The sequence below is a fragment of the Nymphaea colorata genome, unplaced genomic scaffold (assembly GCF_008831285.2).
Source record: "Nymphaea colorata isolate Beijing-Zhang1983 unplaced genomic scaffold, ASM883128v2 scaffold0159, whole genome shotgun sequence".
Taxonomy (NCBI): Eukaryota; Viridiplantae; Streptophyta; class Magnoliopsida; order Nymphaeales; family Nymphaeaceae; genus Nymphaea; species Nymphaea colorata.
In genome coordinates this window covers 55,001-65,000 of record NW_022204665.1, presented here as the reverse complement: position 1 = coordinate 65,000, position 10,000 = coordinate 55,001, and positions in this window count along the sequence as shown.

The following is a 10,000-nucleotide window of genomic DNA, read 5'->3' as shown; positions in this document are numbered from 1 at the left end:
CTGCCACGGCAATGGCTCGCGGGCATGGAACGATGGTGCTCTCACCCGATCCGGCGCCCTGTTCCAAAGGGACAAATAGGGGCACTCCAAAGTTGAGAGGCCACAAGTTGAACGAGTCTCCAATTTAAGGTGCTTTGGGTGATCGCTCCGGAGTATAAGGGAAAAAGACGAAAATCATTTGGTCTGCCATAGCATTTTCAAAAAATTCATGCTGGGTGGCATATAGCGAGGATGCCCCGACGACGTAGCGCACAAACCTTGAATAAGCTTTCCTATGTAGGCGAAAGCGACTGGCCATAGGTCGGACGCAGGTGGAATTTGTGTAGGGCATGTGCTGGCTAAGTTTGAGATGCACATCCGAGGTTGGGCGGACTTGGGGGGTTTAAAGTCTTCAATTGCTTGCGGAGAATGTGCCCGACCAAAGGTGGATTTCCGAAAAATAAGATTTATGGTAGGCCAGGTGATTTTCGCGTTAGCCCGTATTACCCGAGAGCGATCGCCCAAAGCACCTGTGAGGTTCGTCGGAGGGGGGGGGGGGCTGGTGAAACATTTGCTCGGCTCGATGGACCTTGCTGTAGTCCCTCTTGTGCCCGGTCTTCCGCTGCTTGCGGAAAGTGCTCGGAACACTAGGGATACACAAGGCGGATTCGTACTTCAAAAATACTTATGGTAGACCAAGTGATTTTCGCGTTAGCCCCTTTCACCCGGGAGCCGTCGCCCAAATCACATGTATGGGAGATCATTTGCATCAATCGGCTGCTGTAGTCCCTCCTGTGCCCGGTCTTCCGCTGCTCGCGGACAGCGTCGGGAACAGTAGGGATACAGAAGCGAATTCGCTTGATACTTCAAAATATTAATATTATGGTAGACAAGTGATTTCGCGTTGGCCTTTTATGGGGAGCCATCGCCAATCACCTATAGGTTAATGGTAGGATCTCGCCCGTGACCGGTAGAATCCGAAGCCAAAGGCCTCGCCTACCCCCAAGATCACCCTAGAGGGAGCTAAGACTCACGCTAGACAAACAAGATTCAAGACCCAAAGCAAAAACTTAAAACATAAGCGGAAGCAAATTATCACTAACCAACACACCACGGACGATGCGAACGCTCTCCAAGACAAACGGCTGGCCGGAAGTGAAGAAGTACTCTCGGAAAATGCCTAGGGGCACCTTGGGAGGTGGCTGGATTGAGCGGGGACCTGCTGGTTCTTCGCCGGAAAATGTTGCCAGAAAGTTAGCAGCAGTCACCGGAGGTGGCCGGAGCTGACCGGAGATGGCTGAAACTGGCACGCCGGAGTGGTAGATGCGCCACGAGAGATCCGATTGAAGAGATGCTCGTCGGTGATCGCCTAGGAGCTTCAATTGCTGGCGCCTTGTGTGGACGGGACCAGCTGGAATGTCCGCCGGAATGCTGGCCGGAAATGGAGCAGAGGTCGCCGGTGGTGGCCGGAGGCCGCAGGGAATGAACTCGTCAAGCCGTCGATTCCTAGACTCCAAGGGTGCTCAAGAGCGGTCTCCCTTGTGGGCTAAGGTAGGAATCAACTAGGTGCGACTTGACCTAGATTGGGTTGGACAGAGGTGAGCTCGGACAAGGTGAGCTTGGGCGAGCTGGGCTAGGTACAGGAAGTGGACTTGGTCAAGGGTAGGTTGGGCAAAGGGGGTCAAGTGTTTCAAGCCCTAAGTTGACCGGGTGAAGGGCAGGGGCGAAAATGTAGGTTCCTACAAAGTAGCTAGGGTAGGTTTAGGGCTAGGCTGGGTAGAAATGGAAATGACGTGGGGCTAGGTTAAGGGTAAATTAGATTAGGTTTGACTAAGATTTGGAATCTAGAAGATGAGCCTAGGTGGCGGGTGAGTAGAGACTATCTCCTAGATGTTAGGAGAGAGGCTAGGGATTAGGTGAGGTGTCTAGCTAGGTGGAGCAAGAAATGTGGTGAGGTGGATTCAGTTGGTGAGGTGGAGGAGCGAGCTGGAGGGGAGAGACTCCTAAAGTTTTCTAGAAGGGACACTTGGCTGGAGGAGGAAGAACTAGATCCTACTTTGTTGGAGACAAATCCTAGCTACTCAATCTCCCCCTTAATTTTCTCTCCAAATGGTGGGCGATCCACCAAATGAGGAAAAGATTGTGGAGGGGTTGACGAGCTGGCCTCTCTCTCTCTCTCTCAAGCTGCTCTCTAATTCAACAGGATTAGGACACGTGGCAAGATGAAGGGATGAAATTGAACAAGAAGAAACACTTACCAAAATGGAGATCGGCTAGGGTTTCTCAAGGTGGCCGGCGGTGGGAGTTCTTCCCCAAATGTCGACCGGAATTTCCCCAATTCTCACCAATGTCGCCTAACTCTGATGATGTCCGTCAAGTACAGCAAGAAGGGGCTGTTTTAGCTTGCTGTCCTCTGCCGGAGTTCGCCGGAAGATGTACCAATGTTAACCGGAATAATAGCAGCGGTGGCCGGACGCCCAAATGTGCGCCGGAATTTGGAATTCTGCCTGATTTCAACTTTTCTAACTCATTCTTGGGCTGATATTTTTCTATTCTTTTCTTTTCTTTATTTTCTTTTTCTCAAGCCCTTTTCTTTCTCTTTTCTTCTGAACTTTCCGGCGAGATTAGCAGATCTGAACCGTGGCTGATTTTAACTTCAAACCCACGGTTCAAATGCTATTTTCAAACACGGAATCAAGAAATCTACGTGATTAATCAAGGGGAAAGTGGGTGACTCGTAAGAGACCCTTTGAAACTGGTTTCCACCGTGGGAATGAAGAGATCACTGGCTGGAAATCCAGCAAACTCCTCCTCCTTAAGCCGAACCCAGAGACAAAGAGCAACAACGTCGTTGCACCCTCTTTCTTCCTCGTTAAGGATGCTTACCGCTTGATCTCGAAGGATGGATGGTTGTCTTCTTCTTTCTAGTCACCTGGATCAATGAAGACCTGCCCTGTTGGAGTCGTGGCCCTTAACCTTGCTGGTGGAGAAGCTCGGTTGCACCATGGACGCCTTGGATTGAAGTGGGGAAAAACCGGGAGGAAGAGCTACCTTGCGCCTTGCACTAGGAGACTCCCAAAGCCGATCAACCTTTGGCCGAGTGGAGGAGAAGAGCAAAGAAACCAAGGAGAAGAAGATGAAGCCGCGGGTTGAAAGTCTTGTCCTCGTGGTATTGCAGCAAAGGCTGCTGTTCTAGCTAAACTACAGATCTACCGTAGAGAGAATAAGGCATGGAGAAGAAGATTGCGCCTAGAGGAGAAGAGAGAATTCGGGAGAGGAGAGAGAAGCTAATCTACTAATTACTTAATTTCATTCCAAATTCAATCAATGCATACCAAATCAAATGTTTACAAAGCTTATATAGTAGCTGAAATGGAACGGATCTAAACATTGGATCCGGGTCTGAAACTTAAAGCAATTCACACTTACACAAGGCGCAAAAACAAATACCAAAGCAAATAGCGAAAAACAAGGACTTGAGACCTAATGTCTCACTATCAAACCGGGTCCTCCTCTCGCCCGCGCCTGCTTGGGTTCGACTTGGACCAAGCCTGCCTAGGTTCGCCCTAGACTGACCCTAAGGGACTCGGGTTTGACCAAGACTAAGGCTGGATTCAACTAGAAACGGACTTGACCCACCTTCTTGATCTTTTAAAGCCTCGCCTAGAGCCATCGCACTACCTCCCACACCTCCCTCCGTGCTGACTCCAAGCTCAGTTAACGCTTCAACCTTGGGTGAATCCAAGTGCTGCACACCTCCCTCTCCTCCCTCTTGACCCAGCCCCGGGTCAAATTGACTATGCTCAGCCCTAGCAGACCGAAGATTGAACTCCTCTTGTCCTCTGAGACTGCTCTCAGCCACATCCGTGGCCGCTTGTGGCCAATTTGAGGGGTGGCCCGTATCAGATCCACCCTCCTGAGATGGAGCTTGTCCCCAAGCTCCTGTAGGAAATTGCAGCTTGATCTTCTCGAATAATTCCCAAGAAGTTCCACCATCGACTCCTTCCCATTCGATCATAACCTCATGACGAGGCCTGCCATTACGAGTAACCCACCTGTGCTTCAAGATACGAAAAGGTCTAGGTGCAATATCCGGTAAGGGTTCTTGCTGTTCAGGAACTGGTCCGTGGTGCGGCTTCAGTCGAGACACATGAAAAACCGGATGCACAAGGGCTGTAGGCGGTAATGCAATACGGTACGCTGCCTTCCCGATCTTCTGTAGAACTCTAAATGGCCCATAATATTTGGGTAAGAGCTTTGAATAAGGTTGCCCCAGTAATGATTTTTGTCTCATGGGCAATCTCTTCAGCCAAACCATGTCTCCTACCTCGAACTCTCTATCTTTGCGCCCTTTATCATGGGCTTTCCTCATTCTGACTTGCGCTCTCTCGATATTCTTCTTCAAAGTGGCAAGAATCTCATCGCGATTCCTCAGAGTGCAGTCAACTTCGTCATCTCTAGCCGTGTCCACTTCATACCTCGGAATCGAAGTTGGAGGATAGCCATATAACGCCTCATGCGGTGTCATGCCCGTGCCCGAATGCAGACTGGTGTTGTACGCCCACTCAGCCCATGACAAAAATTTTATCCAAGTGTTGGGCCTCTCACCAGCGAAACACCTAAGGTAAGTCTCCAAAGTCCTATTGACTACCTCACTCTGCCCATCGGTCTGTGGATGATGAGCAGTGCTAAAGTTGATTACCGTTCCCGCCATCTTCATATATTCTCTCCAGAAAGCGCTCATGAAGATCGAGTCTCGGTCACATACTATAGTTTGTGGCATTCCATGAAGCTTCCCGATGTGATCTTGGTACACTCCTGCTACCATTGGTCCGTGGTAGTTCTTAGGTAGAGCCACGAAATGACTATACTTCGTCAATCTATCTACCACCACCAAAACTGCTTCCTTCCCCTCGGATCTGGGCATCGCATCTATAAAGTCCATCGACACATCTTCCCAAGGCTTATCAGGAATAGGAAGAGGGTTCAGATGCCCTGGAGGTTTGGTCGCCTCGTATTTTTCCCTTTGGCATACGGGGCATGCCTTCACATAACCCCTCACTTCCGACTTCATGCCATCCCACCAAAATTGAGCTTTAATCCTTCCCATGGTCTTGGCCACTCCCTCGTGACCCGCAGCACTAGAATTATGAAAATGCTTAAGTAGTTCTTGCTTAAGATCGGAATCCTTGGGGACCAACGCCCTTTTTTTCTTGCAAAGCATTTCTCCCTTAAGAGTGTAGTTGGGGATGGATCCTGGATTCTGGCGAATGGTCTGTTTGAGTAGCCTCAAATTTGAATCTTGATTTTGCTCTTCAATTATTCTCTCCCATAGGTCTGTGCTTATCACCGAGAGAGTCTTCAGTTGCTCTGGCATGCGAGATAGGGAGTCTGCTGCAGAGTTCTCAGTCCCCTTCTTATACTCAATAGTAAAATCATAGCCAAGAAGTTTGGCTAACCATCTTTGTTGTGTCGGGGTAGAGACGCGCTGTTTAACCATGTATCTCAAGCTGCTGTGGTCAGTCCTAACCACAAATCGTCTCCCTATCAGATATGGTCTCCATTTGTCCACTGCCATGACAATTGCCAATAATTCCTTCTCGTATGTGGACAAAGGTTTGGCCCTGCTGGTCAGGGCCTTGGACATGAAGGCTATAGGATGCCCTTCTTGACTCAGCACTGCCCCAATGCCCACATCACTAGCATCCGTTTCCATGACAAAGTCCTTGGCGAAATCTGGTAGAGCCAAAACTGGTGCGCTCATCATCGCCGCCTTTAGCTTCACAAAAGCTTCTCTAGCTTTGTCCGTCCAGGTGAACTCTCCTTTCTTCAACATGTGAGTGAGAGGAGAAGCTATCAATCCATATCCCTTGATAAACCGACGGTAATAACCAGTAAGTCCCAAAAATCCTCTCATTCCTCGAGGGTCCTTTGGCAACGGCCACTGCTCCATAGCTTGGAGCTTCTCTGGATCTGCCCTGACGCCTTCATAGGACACAATATGCCCAAGATACCCAATAGATGTCTGTCCAAAGCTACACTTGGACATCTTAGCGAACAGGGTATGTTCTCTTAAAACCTTCAAGACGATGCGAAGATGCTTGGCGTGTTGCTCCATGCTCTGACTATACACTAGGATGTCATCAAAAAATACCAGAACGAAATCTCGAAGAAATTCCCGAAACACGTCGTTCATACACCTTTGAAAAGTCGCCGGTGCATTGGTCAGCCCGAAAGGCATAACCAAGAACTCATAATGCCCGTCATGGGTTCTGAATGCCGTCTTCGAGATGTCTTCCTCGTACATTCTAATTTGATGATATCCCGACCTGAGATCTAACTTCGAAAAGACACGCGCTCCTGACAATTCATCTAGCAACTCGTCTATCACAGGAATTGGGTGCCTATCTTTTACAGTTGCTTCATTCAAAGCTCTGTAATCTACACAAAATCTCCAGGTATTGTCCTTTTTCTTAACCAAAAGGACTGGAGAAGAAAAGGGACTCGAGCTAGGCCTAATAATGTTGCTTTCTCGCATCTCCTTGACTAGTTTCTCTATCTCCGATTTCTGGGCATACCCATATCTGTATGGGCGGACATTTACGGGTTCAGTGCCGTTGGTTAGCACGATCCTATGATCATAAGTTCGTTGAGGTGGAAGTCCTTTGGGTTCCTCAAAGATGTCTTCAAATTCCTTTAACACCTCTTGAACTGGACCGGGTATTTCCTCCTTCTGATCCTGGTTAGAAGTTAGCTCTTCTGCGATGGCCATCAACCAAGCCGCTGACTTTTGAGTCACTAAGGCTCTCAAAGCTGCTCTCGGCCCTAGACTAGGTTCTACGGCCTTAAGCACTACTCCTTCCTTGCCATCCTCCTTAGGGAGGCACAATTCCATGGTAGAGAAGTCCCACCAGACTCGGCCTAAGGTCTTCAGCCACTTAACGCCAAGAATGACGTCTACACTCGGGATGGGGACCACCAATAGATCTACCTTAAACGGGACCTTCTGCAAGGTAAGTTCTACGTTAGTGCACTTACGGGTACATGGAAGTATGTCCCCGTTGGCCACTAAAACCCTAAGCTGTGGCTGGTCCTCTATGGTGCATCCTAGTTGGCCAGCTATGTGGTCACCTACGAAGTTGTGGGTGGCTCCTGAGTCGAGCAAGACAAGCACTTGCCGATCTCCTATATGCCCTAAGACCTTCATAGATTCCGGACGCTCTGGGTCGTCCAAAATCCGACATTCAGCTTCTGGCGCTCCCTCATCTCCCGTTGGTTCTTCTTCCGTTTCGGCCTCAAAAACTTCTTCCATAGTTAGGGGCTGGTCCTTTCCCTCTTCATCACTATCTCCTTCCAAAACGGTATAGATCCTGATGTGCTTGCACTGATGAGTAGGACTCCAATCTCCCTTGCACCAAAAACACTTCTTGTTTTTAATCATGTCCTCTCGCTCTTCGCGTGTCATGGGTGGAGGAGCCCTCGACCTGAAGATTGGCTTAGGTTCTTCCTTCCTTGACGGCGCGGAGAGAATCTTGTGTTGTTGAGCTGGTTGGGGACGAGCAACTGGAACGTTTCTCCACGACTTGTAGAGGGCCTGCTTCTTGCGTTGCCTATCTTCAATGGAGCGTGCTTTGGCAAAGCACTGCCTCAACTCCGTGTTCGGTTCAGCCCTAACGTCAATCTGGATTTCTTCTTTCAGACCTCCCACGAAGGCGGCTATGAGTGCCTTGTGAGTCCAATCCACCATACTTGCTAGATTTTCAAATCTAGCTTGATACTCCTGGACGGTAGAGGTTTGCCTCAAGTTGCGAAGCTCTATGTCATAGTCCACATAAGCGGACTCCCCAAATCTAACTGTAAGGGCTTCCCGAAACTCTTCCCAAGTCTCTACGGGTTCCTTCATCTTAAGCCATCTCAACCATCGTCTGGCTTCTCCATCAAAATGAAGAGTGGCTGTTTGGAGCCATTCTTCCCTAGGAATCATTTGGCAAGTGAAATATTCTTCCACTTGAAAGATCCAATCTAACGGGTCATTACCATTGAACCTTGGAAATTCAATACGTACTTGGAGAGCCCTGGGCTGGTTCCGCTGTACATTCCTTGGTTCCCAATGGTTATCCCATCTAGGTGGCTCTCGTTCTCTGGATTGTTCCCAAATGGGAGGGTCACGGTCTACTCTATCAGCCCATCTTCTTCCCGAGTTCTCATGTTCCCATTGAGACCCTGCGAATCTAGGTCCGTACCTACTAGCTTGCGGTCCATATGGTTCTCGGTTGATGTAATCCGAGGATGAATGTTGTTGTCCGCCGTGGTTGCATTTGTATCCTCCTTGTTGACCGTTGTACGCTCCAGTATGGCCGTAGGGTCCTCCATTGTGGCCATTATGCCCACCATTGTTGACCGTGTGGTCTACATGGTGGCCGTTATATCCGTCATTATCTCGACTAGGCCCATAGTGATGGCCTTGAAGTTCTTCCACATGCTCATCCTGCCATGTAGGACGCGGCCGGCTCGGCCCGGCCTGCATGTGCCAAGGGGTAGGATCGGCACTAGGTTGTCCGCCCAACACCCCTTTTCCCTTATCCTGTCTAGGAGGGGGAGGAGGAGGAGGTCCTTGTGTAGACCTTGGGTTGGTCTCTTGATTAGAAGACAAAGCTCTAATCATCTCCTTGATTTCATCGAGCTCTCTTAACCTGGACAACTCTTTCTTGTAATCCATCATCTCTTGACGGATTTGCAGTACTTCGTTCTCGATGTGGACCATCTTCTCCACGGCATGGATGTCCAACTCAGTTTGAGGTTGCTCCTCTTGAGCCGATGTGTCTCCCTCAATTTCGGGAGAGTCTTGTTCAGCTTGCTTTCTTCGGGCCATAGTTGAAGGCCGAAGTTCCCAAACCATGCAAGTTCGAAAGCAACTATGCTAACAATTAATTGAATCCAATCTCACTAAGCAATGCAATTCCAATAAACCCAAGAAATCAAAGCAGCAAATCTGATCTAAAACCGAACTGAATCTGAAATTAACACTGAAACAGATGCTAAAGTCGTGCTCTTACTCTAAGGAGGCTCTGATACCAAATTGGTAGGATCTCGCCCGTGACCGGTAGAATCCGAAGCCAAAGGCCTCGCCTACCCCCAAGATCACCCTAGAGGGAGCTAAGACTCACGCTAGACAAACAAGATTCAAGACCCAAAGCAAAAACTTAAAACATAAGCGGAAGCAAATTATCACTAACCAACACACCACGGACGATGCGAACGCTCTCCAAGACAAACGGCTGGCCGGAAGTGAAGAAGTACTCTCGGAAAATGCCTAGGGGCACCTTGGGAGGTGGCTGGATTGAGCGGGGACCTGCTGGTTCTTCGCCGGAAAATGTTGCCAGAAAGTTAGCAGCAGTCACCGGAGGTGGCCGGAGCTGACCGGAGATGGCTGAAACTGGCACGCCGGAGTGGTAGATGCGCCACGAGAGATCCGATTGAAGAGATGCTCGTCGGTGATCGCCTAGGAGCTTCAATTGCTGGCGCCTTGTGTGGACGGGACCAGCTGGAATGTCCGCCGGAATGCTGGCCGGAAATGGAGCAGAGGTCGCCGGTGGTGGCCGGAGGCCGCAGGGAATGAACTCGTCAAGCCGTCGATTCCTAGACTCCAAGGGTGCTCAAGAGCGGTCTCCCTTGTGGGCTAAGGTAGGAATCAACTAGGTGCGACTTGACCTAGATTGGGTTGGACAGAGGTGAGCTCGGACAAGGTGAGCTTGGGCGAGCTGGGCTAGGTACAGGAAGTGGACTTGGTCAAGGGTAGGTTGGGCAAAGGGGGTCAAGTGTTTCAAGCCCTAAGTTGACCGGGTGAAGGGCAGGGGCGAAAATGTAGGTTCCTACAAAGTAGCTAGGGTAGGTTTAGGGCTAGGCTGGGTAGAAATGGAAATGACGTGGGGCTAGGTTAAGGGTAAATTAGATTAGGTTTGACTAAGATTTGGAATCTAGAAGATGAGCCTAGGTGGCGGGTGAGTAGAGACTATCTCCT